Below are 17,106 nucleotides of genomic sequence, written 5' to 3' on the forward strand. Positions count from 1 at the left end.
GGGCCGGCCCGGCCCGGCTCGGCCCGGCTCGGCTCAGCCCGGCCGTCATGTGAGCGCGGGCGCGGCCCCGAGCAGCTTGAGCAAACGCACCGAAACACAAAACACCCCCCAAACCGCACGCCCCCGGAGGCAGAGAAACCCCCCACAGCACCGCCCGCTGCAGCAGGGCAGGAGGCGCCAGTCCAGGGGGAAAAAGGCTTTTTTATTGCCCTGTCTTAAGGCACAGCGGGGAGTGCYCGAGCGAGCCGCCCTTCGCTCTCTGGGTCGGTACCGGGAGTTTCAGAGAGGCACAGCGGGCACCGCGACCGTCCGTCCGTCCGKCCGGCCTCCCGAGGCGCTCGCCCCGCCGGGCTGGTGCCACTGCTGTCCTTGCCGTCCATGCGAGGCAGAAGAGCGTGAGCAAACGCGACGGAGGATTCACCTACTGTTGGTAAGGAAGCACTTGCTCCCAAGGAACTTACAAGCTGCTTCTACCTTGCCTAATGCTTCATTCTCTTCCATACAGACAACGCCGCAAAACCAGCTTTGATTTGGCTAGCGATAACGTGCCTATGTTCCCACGGAGGTTGCTATCATTTCAGGGCACTTCCCCCACAAAATGGCTTAATCATTTCCCAGCTCTCAGCAGCGAAGGATCCATTCGAGTCCGCGCGCAGAGCGCTCCCCACGCAGACCACCGTGCAGCCGTCCCTCCCGTGCTGCCCGGGCACCACGGTGCTTCCTCTCCGGAGATCCACCTCTGAGCGCAAGTCATACCAATGCTTCTCCAGAAGTCGTAGATGCAGCTTCAGAGCTTTCTTCAATTATTACTCAAATTATCTTTACTAAGTCTCCAGCTATATCCAGGCTTGTTGCATTTCCTCTTGGTCACCTTGATGCATCTGGCATTTACTCTGTCTTAAAATTACTTCGTTAAAAAAATTTTTTTTTTCTACATACCTTTTTGACCTTTAAGGCTTAGACTTCAGTCTGGCAGGCTTTTCCTTCTAGAAGGAATTTATTCTGGAGCCAATGTCCTTTTCTTTAGGGCACGTTCTTTATAGGATAAGGAAGTTGTGGCAAGTTGTGCTTCCCCTGAACACAGCCTGACATTAACTCATTAATCCAGGCTCCTTTTAGTCACCATCTAACCCAAAAAACAGTAAGACAAAACTTTGTCAAGGCTGTTTCTAGTGGTTGCTCTTGTACATTCTTGGCTTTTTACTTTTGTTTCCCTCTCCCCACTTTCATAGCACAAAWATAAAAAAAGAAGACAGACCCACCCATCTATCACGCACATCCAGACAAACCACTTGATCTTCAAGCCAGGATTTTGGGTGGTGTTTTTGGTGGCAGACGTGGTCCAACAAGACAGCTTAATTCTTTGTCTTACAAGGTAATTGTTTGTTTCCATATATTTTGATGACCCAMCTTAGACTTCTTTTTTAGAACTGGATAGAAGAGAGTTTTAATCACAACACATAAGTTACAGTGAAAATTCAAATTCTTGTTTGTCCAGTTTTACTGAGAGAAGTACTTTAACCCTCAGYATTCAGAAATAAATAGCACAGCCATATCATCCTTTGCTGGCCCTCTCCCTATTTTCTGAAAATGTAAATATCGTTAAATTACACAGAGAAGTCACCTAACATCATGGCATGCAGGAAGAGTTATTGCTTCAAAACTGAGCAATAAAAGGCAGATAACTTCTCACTAGAGTCCCCACCACCTTCCATTTTTCTTGACATCTGCATGAGCAAGACATCCACTGCCCCGCATATCTTTTGCATTCCTGTAGTCTTGATATTGCTACCTCCCATTTGCAGGGGAGCAGTGCAGCTGTCTGCCCAGAAACGCATTCCTACCTTCAGTCCTGTGGAATCTGCAGTTCTCCAGAAAACAGAAATATTTGGAAACTACCTAAAAATACCTGACAAGTCAAAGGCAGTGATCTATTTAGCTCAGGGCAGGGAGAAGCAAAATCCAAGTGATCAGGTTGTTGTAAAGAAACATCTGAGATGAAACGTCTCCTTTGAGAATTTCACCGTTTCCTGACTTTTAATTCATCTCACTGATCATTAGAAAGCTTTGACACACAAGCTACCCCCTGCATCTTGTAAAGCATCAGTTAGCTGTAGCTACCTACATAAGTTCTCCTCCACTAACTGTAARATAGATTGCACTGGCATAACAATAGCAAAAAATGCTTCAATAAGAAATTTTGACTTTGCAGCTGGCCAGGGAGCTGGGCTCAGGCACAGTTTTTAGTTGACCAGGAATGTTTTTATGCCTCAGGCCTTTTACATGACTGTTAGGAGCTGAGACCCCCACAACCCCTCTGAGTATCACAGCCGTGAGGCTTGCTTGCACAGTACTGTGTTATTCTCCTGATTTGCACCAGASCAACGAGATGGCTTTTGTCAGAGATAAACAGACTCTATGGAAAAAGTTCACAAATAAAAATCTTGATCTTACTCTACCCAGCTCCTCTGAGGCTCCAGAAGGCCAATTCTGGGTTTGCCAAGGGGAGAGAAGAGTCTGGGCTGCTCCTGAACGAGGACATTGCCCCATCAGAGCTTCAGAGCACGTGCGCGTGCTGAGGAGCAGAGCTGGCACCAGCTGTCGTGGTGCCGTCCTGCTGCCCAGCAGCGGGGTCTGCACGGCCTTTGCGGCGTGCGCTCCAGGGCCATAAGCGTAATTACMAGAGGATAACTCCCCCGGACTCCAGCGCCAGCTCCCGGCTCCACCAGCCCTCCTCGACCCACAAGAGGTCACTGCCGTTCCAAGCAGTAGTATTTCCCTGCCAGCAGCTCCCGGATCTAGCAGGAGACGCTGCCCAAGCCTGGCGGAGGCAGACTCCTCTGCCACCAGCAGCCTCCTCACTTTGGTCACCCTAAGTTATTCCTGCCTCACGCCTGCAGCTTTTATTTATTTATTTATTTTTATACTCATCAGCTTCTTAGGGCTCAGCCTGGGAGCAACAAGACACCCAGCTCCTACTCTTTCCCTCACAAGAGTGCAAAATTACACGCATCACGCATTAACTGTTCACTGGCACAGATCTTCAGCACAGCCTGGCTACTGCAGCGCAAGGCACAATGTACGTATTACAACATCCACCCAGGCAAGAGATTTAGAAGTATCATCAAGCAAAAAGCCTGTAAGATTCCTGAAGAAGCCAGGAAATACATTCCCTACATATTCTATGAAGAACACTTAGCAAGGAGGCAGACAGATAAATAGCTGCATACACTGCAGCCAACTCACGCGGCATYGGTTTTCAGCAAAACAGCTTTTGAAGATCTGAAAGGTTTTATCTGGCAAACACTGGGGTCAAGACAGCTCTGTAAGAAGCACAGTTAGGTGCTACCACGTCTGTCAGGAAGAATCTGATATTCTCATGCAAAGGGTCATGCTGGAAGCTTGGCAGCGTGGGAGGCTGTGTTGCCTACAGAGAACAGACATTTGGAAGCAATCTGCAATATATGTAAGTGTACACAGAGCCCACCATGGTCATTTGGAGCTGTACAGGACATACACTGTGTCCCCGACTCCTCTTGGAGTGAGGAAATCATAAAAAGTTTGAGTTTCACGGCTGGCAAAGAGTGAAAAAGTTTTCCTGCCAAGTCTGTGTCTCCATCTGCATCCCATGCAGAGGAGGAGAAATAAAGAAGGTGCCTAAAGGCAAAAAGCACCAAAACAGCATCTTTCATTCACTCCCAGCCCTACCTGTCTAGAGGTCTGCAGGAGACCTCAGCACGTAGCAGCCTCAGCAGGTGATCTTTTTGAAAGGAATAAGCTTAACATGGACAAACAGGAGAACCCTGTCCCTAAATGGCAAATCCAGACATGCTGCAGAGGAACCTGGGGATTACCCCACGGAAACAGAACCCACTCAGCCACGCAGGTAGTGCTGTTACACTGTACAAATTACACCAGCTATACAGACTTACTTACACACTTCATTCTTTTCCCCCAAGCATCCGAGCAAATAGACCAAGCTTCTACTAGCTAMAAAAAAAAACTGCGCGGCAGATCCCCTGGGAAAAGGCAGCCAGTAAATGCTAGGCTAGAGTAGCTGATAAATGAAACAGCTCCCTCTCGCACACACAGACACGTCGCCGGTAGTATTTCACTAAGCTCAGTGAAGGGAGGCCTGGGGTGCAGAAGCATGCGATCCTCGCTGAGCACCAGGAACTCCTGTAGCGCTAGCAGGCACGCAGCCACCTGTTGTTTCGGTTTAATCCTTTTTTCTGTGAAGGAAACCTATCGCTAGCAGCTCCTCTTTCCATCAGGAAACAGAGGAATCGCACAGTAACAGTCGCCAGTATAGTACAACTGAAGTTCCTCTTGTGCTATTACAATAATCAGAAAGCAGTTCAGAAAGTAGTACCATAAATAGTTTAAATTTATTCTAGGACTTCCAGAATCAACCAGTGCCATACAAGATTTTTTGCTTGCTTGTTTTTATCTTGATTATATAAGTCCCAGTACTGATGTTTTTCTGCTGCTACTTCTGGATTAATTCCCCCATTCTCCTGCCTCCCATCCCCTCTGCTATTCAATAACRTCTTAGAAAATACCTTCCAAAGCAGGCAGGTCTGCTTTCAGTGTCAGAGCACCACCTTTGCAACACGAGCAGGTACTCAAACCTTGCTCGTGATTCTCGGGAGACTGCAACGTGCAGCTCCCTTACCTCCTTTAACCAGCCCAACGCGAGCGTCCACTATTAGAGCAACACACTTTCGCCTGTTTGCACGTTCAGCGCCGGGCGAGAGCAGCAGCCTCAGGGCAGCCTGGCACGTGCAGAGCTGCTGGATCAAGCTGAGTCGGGGCATTACGGAGTCCTCCTTACCCATCTCCAGTAGGAGACTGGAGTAAGTCTTCCTTGGGTCTTCCTTACCCATCAACAGAGAAGACCACGCACAGCTGCTGAAACGGGACATAACTACTGGTAGAGCACTGCACCGAGTCTGATCGGCGAGCCCAGTGCCCTTCCTTCCACRAAGGAGAGCTACTTAGTCATTTTTAGGAGTTTTCCGTTAGCATCAAAAATGCATAGTCAGGCTGCAGGGACTGCACAGGAATTCAAGCCAGCAGCTGACAAAAGCCACCAGCTACAAGGGGAATTTTATGCAGACGGAGCATAATTAGCTACACTGCTGGAGTCAAGCCAGCACAATCAATGAATTAAGAGTATGCTCCCAGTGTTGTGATAGTTTTCCATTTCAAATTTAAATTATTACATTAATAAGGGATATTYCTGCATGCTGTGGTTGCAAGGAGAAAAATAAAGGTATTAACATTGTTCATTAAGTGAAACTTAAAATATGCAGTAAGTAAAAAACATTACATTAGATCTGGTCATCTAAGACAAGTATACGGACTGCATCTCTTACATTTTGTAATAGAAAAATAGGCCAAATAGAAWTTTTTTTGGGGGGTAGCTTTTACCGTAAATGGAATTGGAGCTGTACAGTATACTTTGCAGCATAAAGCTCTGCCTACAGTCTGCAGTTTTGATGCAGATGAGACAGGGATATAAAAGCTAATGAGACCACCAGCGCAGGAAGAGTCATGGAGCGTGTCAGTTTTCCTGGTTACCACGAAGGAAAGCTCACTCACACAAGTTATTGCACGCAGATGAGGTGCAAAGCAGCAGAGAGACAGTTTTGCTARTGGGAAGCTGTTCAGAGCCCAGGAGACTATTTCTTTCACTGATGCAAGGACGTTCACTCTGTGCTCAATATCTACTGCCCAGAAGCCAAAAATGACCCCAGAATCATGTTGCAGAACACCAAATCTTCCCCCTTGCTCTCCTTTCGTGGAAAGGGACATAAAATGCTTGTGTTAAACAACGCTCTCMCCCCATGCATGGGTGCTGGGTGCTCAGCCCTCAGCAGACTGGTGCACAGCTGCTCCTATTCCTCCAGCCAACAAGCTCAGCCATGGTCATGGCCCCAAAACACAGCTCCAGAGCAACAGTGTCACTTGGTCTTCAGTGCTGTTTGCAGTAGCTGCACCTTCTACAGGGAAAAAGAGCAGAATTTAACCAAATTCTTTGAAATACAATGCTCATTTATATTTTCAGAAGCAGTCACTACCATCCTCCCTGGTTAATGACCACTACACCAAAGTTAGGTACAGGAAGCTTGAAGAGAAGAACATTATCTTACATACTGGAATCCAAAGTCACTGACTTTATTAACACAGGTGAAGTTGCTCCAGAACTGCACGGTGAGCGAGATGGGTCAAGCCCGGGCGTCCGGCCGCCACCCTAGCCACATTCCCGCCGCTGCCCTGGCTCCACGGAGGCCCGGAGAGGTGGTGCTTTGTGAAAGCACATTACGAAGGAAGGGCAATCACTCGGAGGGCAACTGCTCCGGAGAGGCGTGTGCCCAGTGCTATTCTTTAGGTATTTATATTATCTATGATGCTGTTAAGTTAGGAATTAAAACACACTACGTTTCTCCCCCACAACAGCACTGAGACCAATGGTTATCTTTGCTCTAAAAAGAAGAATAATCCTAAAAGAAAAAAAAGCCATAAAAAATTACTAGTTTCCGGAAAGGTGGTGTTCCACCTTGAAACACTCTGCAAAGACAGAGATAAAGTTTCAGAAGAGTTGCAACAGAAGGAGACTCTGCTCCYTTCCAGCCATCCATTACCTGCTGAATACAGAACTTTTTTTAGATAGTTCTTTACATTTCACAGCTCCCTGTAACCTAGACTGGCGCAATTATGCCACCTTTGAAAAGAAAAAAGGGGAAGRGAAGGGAAGAGAAAAAAGAAAGAGCTTACAGAAGTACGTGCAACCAAAATCACAGCTAATGTTTTAAAGGGGTGGATCACAACAGCCAGCTGATGCCCAGTCAGTTGCAGCCATAGAGAATGAAGTAAAAAACCAGCTTGATTCAATCAAAAACAAAGTGAATTCTTACTATCCTCTGTATAGCTACTGGAAGTTTAAATAAGACTTAGGCAAGGCCTTTCCCCCTTCCAAGCTTGGGGTGTTCTTACATTTCCTCCCTCACAAATATGCGACCCATATCCTAGACTTGTCCTTTCCATAAATCCTCTTCATCTCCCTCTTATCCAAACAAGGCAGTGAGTAATATGTTTCATTGTATCATTAAAATCTCATCAGTTCTCCCCCAGAAAGATCAACCARGCTTTTAGGCACGTGACTGCATGTGCCTACAGCACATCAGCTAGGGACATTTCAATACCACAGACTCCCTACAGGATAGAAATAGAGAGTAACTCAAACGTGCCCAAGGCTGTCCATCTTTCACCTGTGGAATCTAGTTCAAAACCTCAAGCAAGGCACAGGACAGTCCCATAAGGTCTCTGCTCCCTCCTGCATCTGTGCTCTTGCATCTGGAGATTCGCACCACTGACTCAAATGCTCTTGCAGTTGAACAGCTTCAATCTGTGAAGCAGATGACCTGGGAACTCCAAGGCTGTGCTTTGCATCATGCACAACTGCTGACCAGCAACCAGAAGAAATAGTGATTACAGCTGAGTTGCAAACCAGCTCAAAGCCAAGCTAGTCTGTCATTACCAACGCTCAAACAAATTCTTCCTAAAGGGAGACCCTTCTCTCAGTACTCACTGCCATATTTTCAGAGCAGTACTAGCAGTAGCTGAAATTTTACTTTCAGGAAGCCATGTGTGGAAGGACAAAGAAAGAACAGAGCAACTTGCAATACATTTATCTTCTCTTGTGCAGTGACTGCATCATCTGGCATCCTGTGGCATTTTTTTGTATTAGCCCTCTGCTCCATCACAAACACCTCAAGCTCCAGCGCAACACAGTCCACCTGGGCAGCATCCCAATCTGGATCCACATCCAACTCTCAAGTCAGGGAGATACGAGGTAGGCCCAACAATGTGTAGCACTTCTAGGGCAGTATACTTGCTGATTGCTTCCTCAACTATTGCTCACAACAACCAGCTAAGACACTGCCAAAGAAACACTCACAGCTGGCATCACACAACGAGAGAAGTTATAGTTGGCTGTTCAATGACCTTTCTTCTTATCCACAGAAGACAAAAGTCTGGGGACAAATAAAGAGTCAATAAAGCAATTGCAGTAGTACAAAAGAAAACAGTTCAAGGGAGAAGAGATTCAGAACTAAATTGACAGATATCCTGTTCTTTACCCCCAATCTCAGTCAAGGCCTCTAGGCATTACAAATATTAACAAGATAAATCCACCTTACTTGTCTGCAATCCATATTTATCTTTCTTAGATCCCAAGTTTCAAACAACCCCGTTTAGGCAAGATTGTGGAAGAATAAAACATTTCCAGTTAGTAGTAGTAGTGCTTAGTAGTTTAAGACACAACACTGTTCAGRCTCTTGATGGGTTCTCTTGACTGCACAGCTTTTCTCTTAAGTCACGCATGGTGTTAGACAGAAGGAGAACTTACTGGGAAGTCATCTGYAAAACAAACAAAAAARGGAACCAGTACTTATTTGCACTAAAACCATTTGACTTTCCTAATATACACATGGAATGGCATGAAACAACCAAAGATACACAAGATACGTATGTTACCAAGGGTTCCTAAAACACTCWGTTCCTGGAAATACATGAACACATGAGAGAGAACTTTCAGGGCAAAGCAATTCCTTCACTCTTGCATCACAGCTTCGAAAGCAGGTTGTTACTCCTAAGGCCTCTGGTGCAACACAGAAGTAAAAAGGTAAAACACTACACAGCTAGGAGCTCATTCTGGCTTTTCTAAAGCTTTCAGCTGCTTCTGATTTCTTTCAGTAATCCACTGGCCACACTAAGTATACTTTTTGACTAAGTATACGCTGAGACMTTTAAGTTTTCTATTCCCCTTCCTAATACAGGTTAAATGCACATGAGATGAGCGTGTGTTTGGATAACAAGATGGAGTGAGCTGAGAAAGAATGAGAACAAGAAAGAATTTAGACTCTGTTTTGCTTACAGTGAAACCATGTCTCATCTTCTAAGAAGTATCACAGAAGCGTGCCATCTTGCAGAGAGAGATGTAAGCACCAACTGAAAGGCAAGAATCAGAAAAACTTGAACAGAAAAGCAGACCTTAGAAGCCCCAGACTCCTGAATAACCCTGAGTCTTCAGAATGGATCACTGAGATGTGAGATGGACTGCCAGTGTTTGGGAGCACCTTTTCCTAACAAAGCAACCCAAGATATCGTTGGGTTTATTTCGAGTCATGAGATGAAGCCCTCTTGTTTCCGTTGCACAGGATGGCAGTGCAGGTGACAGGGAGTGCTCATGCCCTCTGTATAAGATCAGAGAAGACTGACAAGGTAAAATAGATGCAACTACATGCCAACCAAACCAGCACAGAGAACCCACCGGGCATTGCAACAACAGAAAGAAGGCTCCATTCCCTGTAACCCCTGAGACAGCCATGGTTAATTAACAAATCCCTTAACTGCACCCTTTTCACCCTRAGGAAAAAAGCAAACAATCCAAAAACATCAAAAAATCAAGACTTGAAAACAGTCCCTACCTCCATGCCCTGAAAATGTGTCCCACTCTGGAATTAGCTGACTTGTTTAAACAATGACCTAATCATCTCTCCAATATTTCCCTTCAGGATCAGTACAAACCAGACTATCTCAAAGGCAATTAACAGGTCAGGGACAAGCAGAGCTGCAGAAGAGCAAAGCAATCAGGTACAGAAGAGGAAGATACTTCTTCATTTCATCCTCAAGAGACCTATGAGACTGCAGAATCACCTGTTCAGGGAACTAAAACTCTCTTTTAAGCCACTGAAAATTAAGCATGAYAAAGCCAGAGAGAAGATGCTTTGGGAACCACCTTGTATCTGTGCAGCAGAACAATGATCCTGCTTTTAATTTTCCAGATCATATTTACCTGCCCTCTACTGCTGCTTGTTACCTGTAAGAACTCCTAGTGCTTTAGGGAAACTGAACACAAATCATCCATATGAGACTGTCCAGTGCTCTGGGAGAACGTAGAGCAGCAAAATCACCCTTTTATTCAAGCCTCACAGGATGRGCAGCCAACAAAAACACGTCCACCACCCAAAGCCAAAAGGAGGGAGTGCAGACTCTGTATCACTCAGCTGGTCCACCCTAATCTACTCAAGCGCTGAGTTGCAAAGGCCTCATCTTAGACACTTAAATGTCTCAGTCTGCTCTAACCAGCTGTAGTCCTGCTGCTGGCAGCCAGAGATCTTAGCTTAGGGTTTTGTCTTGCTGTCACCAATGGGTAATAAGTTTTTGACAATGCAGAAAGAAAGAGCAGTAATGCATGGGCAACACCCTCATGCACTTTTCCTTGTCCCCAGTGAAATCATGTCTGAAAGTGAAAATATTTCATCTTCTAGGTACTGGGTCCGTAAGGGCAGATCAATAACAATCTGTAGAACAGCACCAGCCCATGTGCACATCACCACATACACRTAAGACTGAAGCATGGGGAAGAGAAAAGAAAGAAGACTGTTGGTAAGAAAAACATCCTTTCAGACTAATGTTCTATAAATCCAGGCAATTTAAGTTRGTGCAGACAAAGCAGTTGTTTTGTAGTAGATACAGTCCAAGGTATCTACTGAATGAGTACTGCTGTGCTAGGCATAGTAGAATGATACAGCAGAAGAAAGCATCCCTACCTGCAAGAGTTTATTCTCCATTAACACTAATAACTGGGCTGCAGCAGAGGAGATAAATTCTTTCTCCCAAATCACTGCAGAGTCATCTTAGAAAAACATCATCTTTCCTTAATATSGACTGAAGACCTTTGTGGTATTAAGTATAAAAGAAACTACCTCACAGGAAATTATGTAGCAGCATCCTTCTCCACCTCTTCCTCTAGATGCRCCTGGAAAGAACACATAAGATGTAGCTCAAGCTTTTTAGGGACATGAATCTGGGATGGCTGATTTTTTTTCCACAAATGGGAAATCCATACGTCTCCTCCACAGATGTGGATGAAATCTTCCACCATGTGGAGCCCAAACAAGCTAGCAGTAAATCATGGATCCTTTAAGCTTTAGAAAATCAGTTTTGAAAGCTATGCAACAGAAGCTAAGGGATTGAAGAAAAAGCACCTTTTCTGCAGAGACTTGGGACCATATAAGYGATTATTCCCTGCTGTGCCTGCAGGAAAAGCATTTGCAATACCCAAGAAAACTGTCCAGCTCAAGTTTGCTCTTTTGTTTCCAGGCAATCAGAGGCTGTATATCTACAGSAGGCTGACTCAGGAAAAACTTGGAAGTCTAAAGGGGAAAACCAAGCAATCTGACTAGTTTAGTTGGAGTTGGAAGAGACCTGTACAAAGGTGCTGGCTGTAATCAACTGAGCAACTTTTCTGGTTCAGCAGCTTGGCTAGCAGACAACCTTTTTCTCCTCTCTTTAGKCCGAGTACCTGGCAAATTTACTGTGACCGTGTGTTTGTGGAAAGCATGCTACCTTAGGGAACTGTGGCTGAAAGCTACAGTAATGAGAGCACGTTGCATATCAGCATCCCYAAGCACAACTCAAAAGCTAGAGGTGCCAGTGAAAGTTTATAGGGTCACAAACATTTGAGTTTGCCACTTAAGGGCTCAGAGTTCATCCMCAAAAGACAGTTTTCTCTTCAGGGAGAGAAGATAGCAGAACAGATGTAGAATATGTAGAACCATAGATGTAGAAGACCCATTTTGTTTCATGTTGGCTTTGTGGGTGCTTTTCCTGGAGAGAGGCGACCCAGTCTGCACAAATCACACTAATTCTCTCCAGTTCTGTACCATGGTAAGTGGCTGGATACAAGCTTGTGCTTAGCCTTGATGTTACCACATGGGTGACAGATCAACAGAAAGAAGCTGCTTGGCAGATCATGTAGCACTACAAGGAATTAGCCTGTAAAGCAGTCGCTTTTATAAGGCAAAAAGCTGGTGGGTGCGGAGGGCAGAAATATGCTCCTGCTAGGGAAAGGCTGCATTCTGAAAAAGGTAAAAAGTCCTGTCAGGTAAGATTGGCAGCAATCATTTTGTCATAGCTTCATGTAATCGAGCGTGCTTGCTTCAAGTTCACTCCCCGTGTCGTGTCATCCTTCTGCAGCCAGCAAGGGAATTCCAAGCTGTGACCGCCCCAGGCACTAGCCTTGCGGTAGCGCCTGAAGAATTAGACAAAGGGGTTTTTTGTTTGTTTGCTTTATTTAATTAAAAAAAGAAAAGATTTAAACAACTGCTGGAAACTTGATGCAAACAGACCCTCTGTCTCTGTAGGCTTCATGTACTTCCTGTTTTAAGGCAAAATAAAAGCTGAAGAGTCTAGTTTCATCTTGGAAACGTGTAGRAGAAAACTTACCAAATAAAAAAGATCAAATGACGGTTTTCAGACTTAGAAAGATTTAGGTCAGAAGAAACTTCTGGGTGTCAGCTAGTCCAACCTCCTGCTCAAAGCAAGGCTAACTTCAAAACTAGCAAGATGCTCAATTTCTTTTATACAGGGTGTTCTGACCCACCTTAATCCATTTCTACCCCACAGACTCAGAAGTAATGTCAAATTGAGCCTATTATCCTTAACAGGATGAGCTGGCATCTCATAGAAGAATCATTTTAAAGCTATAACACTAAGTGGAGGTTGCAGAGTAAGAACAGAGACTCTTTCTCTCCCAAAGAAGCTGTTTACTTTCCTGTATGAACCTTTAGGTAGGAGAGGAAGTATCTTGTTCCCCAAATAGTCAGCTTTCCTAACTTACAAGAAGCCAGGTTTACCTTTCTAAGCTAAGAATGCATTTGATAAAGTAAATTCTGACTTTGACTTGAGTCCTAGAATATGCAGATCCTGAGTTTTGGGTTAGTCTCTTTGAGAGTTTACAAACCAGTGTTGAATCAYCTCATCCTCTACTTGAGCTCCTGGGATCTGCCATCAGGTCAACCAGGAAACAGTACTGGGCTATGACTCTTCGCAGAGCTTATTAAGCAGTATGAGTATCATATTTTTCCCTTCACTTTCTTCCTCTTATCTCCAAATTCCCTATGGCATCTTAATTCYCTAAGTACAAGACAAACTGCTCAACAGCTCCTGTTTGCTTTTCTTTTTTCAGTTAATCACATAACAGAAATTTTACTTATGAGACATGTATTGACAGGAGCCCAGATAAGAAAGATATTTACCAGTTTTATGGTCCCGTGGTAGAAGATGATCCAGCTGGTATTGGTACCCCAAGTCCATCTGAGCTCCCTAGTGACTTCAGTTTTCTGCTGCTAGGACTGATATACTGCAAGCAGGCTGAGTACAAAMGCCAGGGAGGTGCAGACACCTGTCTCATAGCTCAGACTCTGCAAACTCAGACAGTTCCGGCTTCCCCGATATAGCTGCAGCTCCACCTCACGTGCTGCTACCACTCCTGCAGGCCAATCTCACAGCTAATAAGGAAACAGGACAATACCTTTGCTTTGAGTCACAGGCTGCCTAAAATGAAAAGCAGAACTAATGAAAAAGAGACAATACTGGTGATTCTTTTCTGTAAGACACAGTAAGACGGGCAAAAATTGCACAAGGTGGATAAACAGAGTGACCAACCGTGAAAAAGATAAGAGTCCCAGTCCAAGATTGGTCTGCATTTCTACCTGTCGGAGAGCTGCATTCCTGACCCTGGGGATTCTCAGCTAGCCGCTCAGCTCAGGGGGACACAGCCGTTTGGGTAACAGGTTATCTTAGGTTCAGTAGAGGTGACAGAAATGAAAAAGCAGCAGCAATTTTGTAGCACCAGGACCATGTTGCAGGCTGAAGCCAGACCTACTCTTAGCTTCTTTCCATAAACCTTCCAGCACTTTGAGAAGGACAGAAACTCTCAGAAACAACAGAGATTAGAGTTGTCCAACAGCCACATCTTAACTTTGATTGCAAGCTCTTCAAATACTGATCTGAAGAGCACCTAGTACTTGTGTTACCAAGAGAGTGAACGCACCTTTGTATCAGACACACTGAATTTACTGCTTGTTCTCTGTTCTCTTCCTTTTACACGGTGCCCTCCCCAAACCTTACCTAACTTCAACAAAACACACTCAGACTGAATCTCATTAGCCAAAGATAACATAAGCAGAAATGTTCCAAATGCTCTATTGGATTCGCTATGTGGTTAATTTGCCAAATATCATACACACTAGTTCTTCTCTAGGTATCACATCGTATAATTCTTTTTTATTTTTATTTTTTAAGTTGCTATTTTGGCACTTACACAAATAGTTCACAGCTCTAGTAGCAGCTGAGCTAGTTATGTCTACATGAGTGTCATTTACGGGAGTGTAGACATGCCCTGGACAAAGTACTTTTCAGTGGTGACCAGTGCAAAACAGTACTGCAAAGGAGATGGTCCCATTTAAGGCTGTAGCGCTGCCATATCTCCTGGAAGCAAGGTTAGCCCTTCTCCTAATTGGCACCATCGTGCAGCAGTTGGTGTAAGCYAAGTACAGCAGGCTATCCGGGGTCCTGCTGACTCAGTACTTAGGGAGAGGCCTGGGCAGAGTCCGGTGCACTGCAGTTTTCAGAGGACTGTAAGCCACACCTGAGCACCCATGACTCATTAACCAAGCAGCCTGCAAGCAYTAGCCATAGATCACAAACCTGAAGTCAATATCAGTGAGCAGCCGCTTGTCTGCTCTAGCACATCCGTCCCAGAAATTTAGTTTTACAGAGTAGGTGGACCTGGGAAAGGCAGATTTATCCAACCCTGGAAGTTCTTGAACATTCCCCCCCCCAACAGCACCCTCTCTCAAGTTCTGCCTGCTGGGACAGAGGGAACACCACTAGGCTGAGTCGCAGCAGAGATCTTACTGCCAGAGCACTTCTGTCCTTCCTTGCTGGCTAAGCTCAGGCTCCTCCTTTACCAGGACTTAAGAGGGATCTTTGCAGAGTCCCCTATTTGCACATCCTTGCCTTTGAGCAAGAGGCAAAGTGTCAAAACAAGATCTGTTGCCCGCACTGCTCTCCCCCTTGTCTGAGCTGCATTAGGGAAGTTTACCTTAGAGACGCACAACTGCTCRGTCAGCCACTCGCCACTATGCCCAGAGAACTTCAGGAGAGCCTCTTCTATCAGCTGAAGTCATCGCCATCCTCTGCGCCGAGATGCTYACCGTGTACCGTGCATCTTAGTTGTTTCCCTAGTGAAGAGGCACCACAGCAGACTCTCCTGACTAGGGAAGAGTACCTAAAGAAAGGCCCAGGGCAGGGAGATCAAACTCTGYCTTCAGTAACATATGATTTGTTTAAACTAATTCTTCTTACCAAAGCCTTCTCTTGTCATTAGTGTTAAGGAACCTTGTTTCTGGGAAAGGCTGCTTCAGACAGGCTGGACACAGTTTCGATGCCTGGTCACTGCTCCTAGAACACATTCAAATGCAAACAATAAATACACAGCACTAAATGAGATTAGAGTCCTACAGTTGTGTATGTCACTGAGACGCCAACAGGTCAGGACAGAGAAACATTCTTTTCCCTCACTACTGATRATGAAAATTGCCGTTAATTCACCTATGTTATGAGCTTATCCATACTCAGTAATACAGAACTCTTGGAAACAGAGCAAAGTATTAGAGAATGTAACTGGTCAGCTAGCACAAATAAACACTCACTGTTTTCAGATGAGTTCCTCCTTTCTTACCCTGATCAAACAACTTCCCTAAAGCTTATCCATAGTTCTGTCTGTCTACATAGCTGTTTTCGTCAGAGACCAAGTGAGAAGAATGTTAAAAAGCCCCACAAACCCACAAAACTAGTTTTAGAGAATTTAAACCTGCAGTCAAAAGGACAAAACAACAAGCATCCCTAGCATAACACCACCAAACTCAGTTGGCCTCATGTTCCTGTTCAGTAATGTAACTCACTCCTCTTTTTTGTGCCTCATCTTTCAGAGGCCACTTAAAATAGATCAATTGACTTTCTTGGGGACAAAGCACAGTGTGAGATGACATGACATACRTGGTGGCCGCTGGAGATGCCTGTACTAAGCACCTTGGGTCAGGTACAGAGCGCAATGARAAGTAAGAAAGTGCCTCATATTGCTTAAGAGTCCTTTGCATCTCTGTCCCCGTTTGGAATTTGGATGGAGTAAATCGTTTCACAGAGCACAACACCAACATAGTTTTCAGTGCACCCGGCTTTGTTGGATTTGTTGGGCCTGAAGCAAAGCCCTAGATCCAGCACCACCCACACACGTACGTGTTATACTGCTAGACTACAAGCTCTGCAAGGAACAGGAGAGCTGTAGTATCTTTGACCAACATACTCACTGGCTCTGTCAGTGTTAAAGGGTTATAAGGCTCAAGCTCTGCAGTTGCCTGTTTGCAAATGTGAAAGTCTGTGTAACTACAACTGCTCCTTGCTGGCATGGTTCATTTCTAATTCTAATGCTACTGCTTACCAATATCATCAATGGCAGAAGCAAAGCAGTTGCTAGAAGAAAGAGGTATACGTAATCAAGTATTATGTGTTTACTTAGAGTTCTCACAAAATAACCCTTTTCTCTAGTCTTAGTAAAAAGAAAAAAAAAAGCGCACCTCACACCACTGCTAAAAAAATTACGAAGCCCATAATAAATAACCAAAATCACCCTCAGTAGGCAGAAACCCCCGAACTCACTGGCATATACAGCAGATAAAACATCAAAACAGACTGCACAGATGGTGAGAGGTGTGGGGTCCTTACAAATGAATAAATTTTGTATCAGAGAGGCAAACAAAGTGAGCAAAAGAAAAAGAAAACATGTGAGGAAACATTCTCGTAGCTCTTCTAAAAGATGGGCGGAGCACGGTTCGGCAAAATGCTTAAACAAAAGGTAAGCAGGGGGCTGTCTTCAGATAGGGTGGAGAGCCGGGCATCACCCGGCGCCCCCGCCGTGCCGGCTGCCCCGGGGCAGGGGCAGGACCGGGGCCGGCGCCCCGCGCCCCGCTGCTGCGCACACGGCGCCTCCCGCTAGCTCTAGCGGGCCGGCGCTCGCGTACCTCCCACCGCGAACGACTCCTGCGGTCCTCCTCAGTTCCTGTCCGGGTGAGCAACAGCAAAGGGAGCTCCTCCTCCCCCCTCCAAAAAAATATAAAGAAAAATAAATAAATAAACAAGGCACTGCCAGGTGGGGCGCGCGGGGCGGGGGCGGCAGCGCAGCACGCCCGG

At 45.4% G+C, this 17,106-nt stretch overlaps 1 protein-coding gene and 1 long non-coding RNA gene across 4 annotated transcripts in view; both read right to left on the reverse strand.

The window, feature by feature from the left end:
- ENO1 (enolase 1) overlaps positions 1-17,106 on the reverse strand; it is a 273,184-nt gene that overhangs the window by 60,436 nt on the left and 195,642 nt on the right. The window lies entirely within an intron of this gene.
- Positions 12,184-17,017, reverse strand: LOC146599235 (uncharacterized). Of its 2 annotated transcripts, none has more exons than XR_014895075.1 (5): positions 16,938-17,017; positions 15,223-15,318; positions 14,960-15,098; positions 13,110-13,407; positions 12,184-12,229 (listed from the first exon to the last, which is right to left on the reverse strand). It is a non-coding gene; the product is annotated as an uncharacterized LOC146599235 (long non-coding RNA). The 2 variants fall into 2 exon arrangements; XR_014895074.1 differs by having other exon boundaries at positions 14,960-15,145.

Source organism: Rhea americana, unplaced genomic scaffold, assembly GCF_003343005.1.
Source record: "Rhea americana isolate MKP2758 unplaced genomic scaffold, rheAme1 scaffold_143, whole genome shotgun sequence".
Taxonomy (NCBI): domain Eukaryota; kingdom Metazoa; phylum Chordata; class Aves; order Rheiformes; family Rheidae; genus Rhea; species Rhea americana.